This window comes from Castanea sativa, chromosome 7, assembly GCF_040712315.1.
Source record: "Castanea sativa cultivar Marrone di Chiusa Pesio chromosome 7, ASM4071231v1".
Classification (NCBI taxonomy): Eukaryota; Viridiplantae; Streptophyta; class Magnoliopsida; order Fagales; family Fagaceae; genus Castanea; species Castanea sativa.
Window position 1 is genome coordinate 3,978,302 of NC_134019.1, and position 7,969 is coordinate 3,986,270.

Consider the following 7,969-nt stretch of genomic DNA (forward strand, 5'->3'; position numbering starts at 1 on the left):
TTATAAAAATTTAGGTAGAGACGTGCCTCTGTCAAATTCAGTTAACCCATCATCATTTTATATTATGTACTTACGATGTTAAGACTGCACATTATTTGACTTTGAATTAATAATTTGATGTTGTATAATATCATGTAATACAGACTTATTTATATTACATAATATAAATATATAACATATCATATATAAGTAAAGAAAAAAATATTAATGAAAAATAAACCATGTCATATGTGAGTAAAGTAAACAAGAATAACACATTGCTAAAGGAAAATAATAATAAAATTTCATATGAGTGAAGTATAATATAAAAATGGGTTTAGGAAACAAAATAATGATTTGGTTATATAATGGCCGTAATCACCATTAGATAGAATGGAGTGAAATAAACCAGAATTTAGAATGAGATGGAATAAATGGGTGATTCATACCAGTTAACTAATTAGAATGGAAAATTTTGGCTATTTTGGGGTAAGCTAGAATGGAATTCATAAAGGCAGAAATACCTTTTTTGTCCCTACATTTTGACCCTATATTCATAAAAAAAAGTGCTCTATTTTGGTTCTTACCGTTATTCATTTAACAAAGATATCTTACATGGAAAATCGAGTGCACTGTTGGCACAGTAAATACTAACATGTCCATTAAAATGATATTAAAAAAAAAATTATTTGGCTTTTTAAAAATGCCACGTTAGCAATTTGGTTTTAAAAAAGCCACATCAGATAAAGCAATTAAATTAAACTTTTGAATTACAAATTTTGTAAAAGTAAAATAAATAAATAAAATAAAATTTTTTATTCCTTTCATTATTTTTCGAAAGAACAAGTTCATCTTCTTTGTGTTCTTCCCCAGAACATAAATGATCATGTTCATGTTTTTCATATTCTCTTAGTAAATTAATCCTTTATTTTTTTTTCCTTGTCTATCTTGTACTTTCTTTATAACCAAACTCATCAAAATTTATTGACAGTTAAAAGAAAATAACATTTTATTATCCATTTTCCTAGCAACCAAACAGGTTTTACAGTTTCAAAAAAAAAAAAAAAAAATCAGATCGACAACCAACCAAATTTTTAATGTTAATCCTAAGATCTAAACATTTTTCACAAACCCACCAAATCCCCTTGTACAAAAACCCAACAAATTCTCTATCACAAACCCAAAAAATTACCTTTCACAAACCCATGATATCCTTTATCAAATTTGTCAAAAATCCAAAACAAATACAACAAACTCAAGATCGACTTTAGATTCAACCCCAAGATAGAAAGAGAGTGAGATGAGAAAGTGAGGAGGGAGAGGATTCATGTTCAATCCCAGATTGGCTTCAAATATACTTGGAAACCCACACCACACACTACACACAGCCAAAAAATTGACCCACCACTTGCAAACACCGTCGATCCCACATTGTGTTGGGGATATTACACAAAGTAATAATGGAAGAACAAGAAGATAAACAGAAAATAGATAACTTGGAGGCACTATATCGTTTTCCTTAAACAATATTGCCCCCCCCCACACTTTTGTTGCTAAAAAGTTATCGCAAATTTGTCCCCAAGATACAACCAAGATGTTGGGTTTTACAGATAGCAATTCTGAAGAATGACCACAGGATTTCTTGTGTTTCTTGTGTTTCTCTCCAATTTTTGAATTTGTGGAGTTAGTTTTTCAAATGAACATAAGTCTTTATTTATACTTATAGGGTTATGTTTCATGAAAATGCACGTATGGAGAGTTAGTTATTTTTTTTAAGTGAACATAAGCTTGTTTTATGAAAAGGTATATATAGAGGGTTAGTTATTTTTTAAGTGAACATAAGTCTGTTTCATGCAAAAGCCACGTATGGAGAATTAGTTATTTCTTCATAAAACGGTTAACAAAGATTGAAACATCTTCAACCTTTCTGAATAGTCACAAGAAAATTCTAGAAAATTCAAATTTTCGAATTTTCACTTTATGAAACCATATTCTCCAAACTCAACCATCATTATTACAACCTATCCTTGTATATACCTATATATACAACACATTGCTCCATCGCTAGCTGAGGACCTATGTCACACTGACGATTTGGAAGAACAAAAAAAGAGAAAAATGGGGTTCTACCGAGAGAGAGAGAGAGAGAGAGAGAGAGAGAGAGAGAGAGAGAGAGAGAGAGAGAGAGAGAACAGCATAAAAGAAAGAAGAAGAAGAAAGAAGAAAAAAAAAAGAGAAGGGTGGAGAAATGACGATCTGGGAAGAGAAAGAAGAAGGAAGAAGAAGAAAAGGAGGGAAGAAGAAGAAAGAAGGAAGAATAAAAAGAAAGAAAGAAGATGAAGAAGAAGAAAGAATAGGCGGAGAAACTGAGAGAAAGAGATTTGGGGAAGAAAATAAAGAGTAAAAAGAAATGAGTACAAACAAAAACGCACACACACAGATCTAAATTCCTCCATTTTTTTGTTTTTAATTATGTTTTTATTTTTATTTTTGATGATGCGAAGAAAATCAGTAGACTGGATGCTTCGGGCTTTAAGGGGCTAGCGACTGCTTTGAAGGCCTGAAAAAGAAAGAAATGATCAAAGGTGACCGGGGTGGACCGGCGAAGAACCCTCCGATGCCAAAGTTAGTTTCTTTCTTAAGTTTTGGAGTTCCAACTTTTTAGGAAAGTGTTTCAAAAACGTACCTTTATCTGGTATGAATGAGAGTTTATATAGTGCACCCTGGAAACGGTTATTAGGTTTGTAACTTCCCCTATATTTGAGGAGGTCAGAGGGTCTAGGGATAATGTCCATAACCGCTATAGAAGTTATATATTTTTTCATATAACTGTCATTAGAAGTTAAGTATTTAATTAGTTGTAGCGATGAATCTGGATCTCACTCATGCCTTGGAATAATAGTATGTGGTTCCATCTCTAGCTCTTGTAAGCTAATCCATACTTGAGAATTCCCCAAGTGTTAGGGGGTCGTCCAGGAGCCTTCCTTGATGAATGCACTTCGTTCTCGAGGACGGTCATCCCTCCATAGATGGACTTCTCACGGACGATCGTCCTTCCATGGACGACTTTCTTATGTGGGATCTTCATTCTGTTTTGGATGTCTCCTATGGACGAGTTGGAGTTGGTTAGATTTTTAGTTCACCACCAGTTGCCCCCTTGTCCAAGGGTCGTCTAGAGTGTTGGAGGATCTACTGGCGTCCTTTGGACACATGTCTCCATATCGGTAATTAGATGTTGTTCCACGTATCACAATTTTAATGGCTGAATTTTACTGTTTAATAATGCGCCACGCATCATGGTTTCATTGGTGAACTGTCGTGTCGATTTAAGTTTTCAAGGGAAATGCCACACGGCGCTTCCCGATTGGTCACGTCTTTCCAGGTACCAATTTTCAACGCCTATAAATAGTGGAATTCCTCTCGTGCCCTTTACATTTCTCAAATTTTATTCTTTGACATTTCTCGTCCATTGCCTCGTCTAGAAGTATTCTAGCATCCCTAGTTTTCCTTCGTCTAGAGCTAGGTATCTTCTTTATACTCGTCTTTAGGTTTTCCTTAAGTTTTCAAAATGTCTGATATTGTTGTTTCTTCGTCTAGTAATAATGTTGATAAGGAGATAGATGAGTACCACAACTCAACTAGCTACAGTGGCTCTAGTAGTGATAGTAGTAGTGGGGGAAACACCACAAATGAGGAATATACTTCTGGGGTTCTTGGGGTTCCTCAAAAAGTCCTTCAAGAACAACTTAGGACGAGAGTAGCGTTTGGGTCTAGGGCCGGTCCTTCAAGTATTCCCCTGTCCACCCCTCAAGACGAGGTTGAGACCATATACAATTGTGTTGTGGGAGTCCCCTCTAGGATGGATGATAAGAAGTTAGCGTCTCTTAGGAGTTGGTATCAAATTCCAGACGAGTTGAACCCTAGGTTGGCCGTTCGAGAGGAATGGTGTTGCTAGCCTCGTTTTGGTGTAGGAGTCTATGAGGCTTATCTTTTAGGAGGTCTTAGGTTGCCTCTTAATGCTTTTTCTAGGGAGTTACTCACTAGGTTAGGTTTAGGGTTGTGTCAATTTAACCCCAATGCATGGAGACTAGTCGTCTCTATGTAAATTTTGTGGAGAGAGGTGTTTGAAGGGAATCGTCCTCTCACCATGGACGAATTCCTTTATTGTTATAAACCCTCTGAAATTAACCAATCCTTTGGCTTTTATCAATCCACAGCCAAAGGGAGAGATTGTAGGATAATAAAGTCTTTGGTTACGTCAGATAGGAATTGGAAGACAGAGTTTTTCTTCGTTTCTGGTTTCTGGGCAAGACACCCTGTTGAGGTTGGCAGGGATCCGTTTGCCCCATATACTGGAGAGTTAGGGAACCTTCATTCTGGAAGGTATGCTTATTACCATTGTGTTATTACCAGCCTGGAGCCATCGCTTATCTTCGTCCCCAACGCAGTCCAGATGGGTCAAATGGCATCTATCTTTTGTCCTTTTTTTTTTTTGCTTTCATTGTTATGATTTGATTAATTTTAAAATTGTGTTTTTGAGTTTGTATTCTAATAATCTAATTATGCTTGAATTTAGAGATGTTTGAGAGAAAGATTGTTGTGATTGTAGCCATTGTGTTTGTAGCTGTTAGAGGAGAGAGAAAGAATTTTTCTTTATTGAGATGTATGAATTTTTTAAGTATAAAAATTCATTTGGAGTTGCTATAGTGTTCTTTGTATCTAGAGAAGCACTGTAGCAACTTCAAAAAAAATTGGAAAAGTTTTGTGTTTAGAGAACCTATTGGAGTGTGAACAGTAGGTGGATAGTAGCATTTTATCTCCAAAAAATAGAGATAGAGTATTTGTTGGAGATGCTCTAACCCACTAAATCCCGAACCCAACGGCACCAGCATCGATTTGGATCTTTTGAGAATGATTTCTGCTGTGTGGGGTTAGCAATGGGCTGAAGTGTCAGGTGCTTTTCTTATATATAAAGGCTTTAAATTGGTTTGTTAATAGGAAGAAAAAGAAGTGAAGGAGAGAGAGATAGAGGCAAAGGAAAGAGCAGCCAATGGCGGTTGCATCTGTGTAACGGCTCAGCCCACTAAAGAAAAGAAAAAAAAATGGGGGGGGGGGTCAGATGTTTTAGTTGCTTTCACATGTGCCCACTTACCCCACTCACTTCCCCACCACACAAATACCATCTCACACTCTCACTCTCTTGGCCAGCTCACTTATTTTCTCCATTTTCTTTTCATTTTCTCTCTTATGCTATCACTCTCTCATCCTCTTCTGCCAGTACCACTCCTCACCATTTCCACCACCATTTTTCTAGCAAGATCACTAGAAAACTCCATAGGAAAAAGCTAAGGCTCACTCATCTATACTTTTTGAGGTAAAAATCTCTAATCTTTTTGGTGGGTTTTACACTTTTACTTGAGGTTATTTTATCTAAGCTTTAATAATGACATCCATATGATTTTTGAGCATCGAAAGTGATATTTATGTGTTTTTATGTATGGGTTTTGTATTGGTGGAATTATTTGATGAGTGGGTTTATAGTTTTTATAATGGTGGCTAGCTAAGTGGTGAAGATTTGAGGGTTTTGGCTTTTTAATGTGAAATAGATTGTGAATATAATTTTATTGAGTTTATTTGGAGCTAGTAAAATATTTAAATGGTTTGTGTTGAAGGATATTGTGATTTTGGTTTCATGGGTCTTTGATGATGTTGTGTAAATCTTATGGAAGCAACTCATTAATTGTTAAGATTTTAGTATTAGGGAGATGATATTGAATGAGTTAATTTTATAAATTGGAGCCTATGTCTTGTGAGTTAATTTGTTGAGAAACTTTGGAGATGAAATATATTATTTGTGGGGTTAATTACTAGGCTTGGCTAATTAATTGCTTGGTTAGCAATTTCTAATTCATAGCTGAATGCAATGTCGAGCTTTATGCTTATTGTGATAAGTTTGCTTGATATTGTTTAGATTCTAGCTAATCTTATTGGGAGCTTGGAAAATTAAGCCTTTGCGGGTTGCAAGGTAAGTAGCTTTTTAATGAGATTTTTGGAAATTAATCATGTTGCATAAACGTTATTTTTGGGTTAAACACATTTTAGAAAATTATTTGTGGGATTATGTTTTTTTAAAAAGTGTTGTGTTGTGACCGTACTGTTTATGATTATATATGAAAGTGCATATTCTTATTGCATATGGGGAATTGCATGATTTGTTAGCATGAAAAAGAGTAGCATCTTGATTAAATTCCTGAGAATGAATTTTATGGAGTTAGTGCAATATTTGCAAAATATAAAGATGCTTTATCTTGAACTATGTTATTTGGGAAGTTAATACAAAATCCTTTTGACAAGAAATGAGTTGAGAGCTTTGAGAACCTTGTGAATATCTTGGGCATTCGAAAATTTTATGAAACTACTTGGAAGTGAATTATGTATTTTGAATCAATGGTAACTTGTGAGCTCTTTATGTTCTACCCATGTGCTGCGACTTGTGATTACCTAGCTAGATACTATAGTCTGTGTGACATTGGTATCTTAGCACCTGTATTTGTGATGGTTATTGAGTTCCGTCTTTGTGGCGACATATTTAGTTCCGGCTGTGTGTCGGTGTTTGTGACGGCGATGAGTTCCGTCTTTGTGACAGCGATGAGTTCCGTCTTTGTGACGGCATATTTAGTTCTGGCTGTGTGTCGGCGATGAGTTCTGTCTTTGTGACGGCAGATTAGTTCCGTCTTTGTGATGACATTGTCATGTGGCCTTGCGTTTGAAATTGTATTGTTATTGCTCACAAATTATAGTATGTAGTTTCATGAGAGCATTTTGAGAAGCTTTGTGCCATGTCATTTTATTCATTCTTGTCATATTATTTTTGGAAATGGTTTTGTAGAAATTATTTGGAAACTCCCAAATTAAAACATGATTTGCAAATTGTTATCATCAAGAAACTTGCATTTCCCTCACCCCTATTAATTGTGCTACTTACTGGACTCTGTCTCATTTCATTATTTAATAAACTTTTCAGAGTAGGCAACAATATTTTGAGATAGCTTTTTGGTGGCTAATAGTAGTCAGACTAACTATTGATGGAGGCTGAACTTTTGTAATGGAGATATTAGATGATGTACATCTTAAAATAGGCTTGACTTATTCTTTTGTTTATTATAGTGGTTGTGACTTTATTCTCACTGATGGGACAAGCTGATGATATGTAATTATTTATTCAAATCTCTATTTTTTTGTGGCCAATGGTCTTTGTAATTATTGCTTAGAGGTCTGACTTAATTTGAAAGTATATTCAATGGAATTATTATGATAATTTTTTATGTTGGTACTTGATATAATTTTTGTGGATTGAATTGTCAAAAACGAAAAATTTACAGGTACTTGAGACGTCTTTCTCATGCATTGGACCTTTTGGGGTTTGGGCGTGACAATCTGTGCTTCCATGAAATCACAGTGATCATTATTTTTTTCTCTATTTTATTTTATTTGTTTAATATTTTATTTGAATGAAATTGAATAGCTAAATTTCTAATTAAGGTGAGGATGAAATTATGTTGAGAATTACCAATATTTATTTATGATATTTAATTTTTCCCATAATAATTGTTCATTAGTAGTTTTAAATGTTCTTGCTTTATATCAGTTGATAAAGATAGTATTCTAAATATGAGTTCAATAATGTTTTTCTTATTATTTCGGGTGATCATAATCAATTGAATGCTTGATTTATTATTTCTTAATTTTAAAATTGGATACCTCTTATGATTTGTTTGTCAACGGAGAAACAATTGATGATTTGATTTTAAAATTGGATATATCTTTTGATTTATTTGTCAATTGATACAATTGATGGCTTGATTTTATATTTAGGAAGTGAAGAAGATCATACTTTAGATTTTAAAACAGAGATTTTAATGAAATATAGATGACAAGATTGATGTTTCGATAATCATGCAGTAGTTTGGGAAAGTTCAATGATCATAAA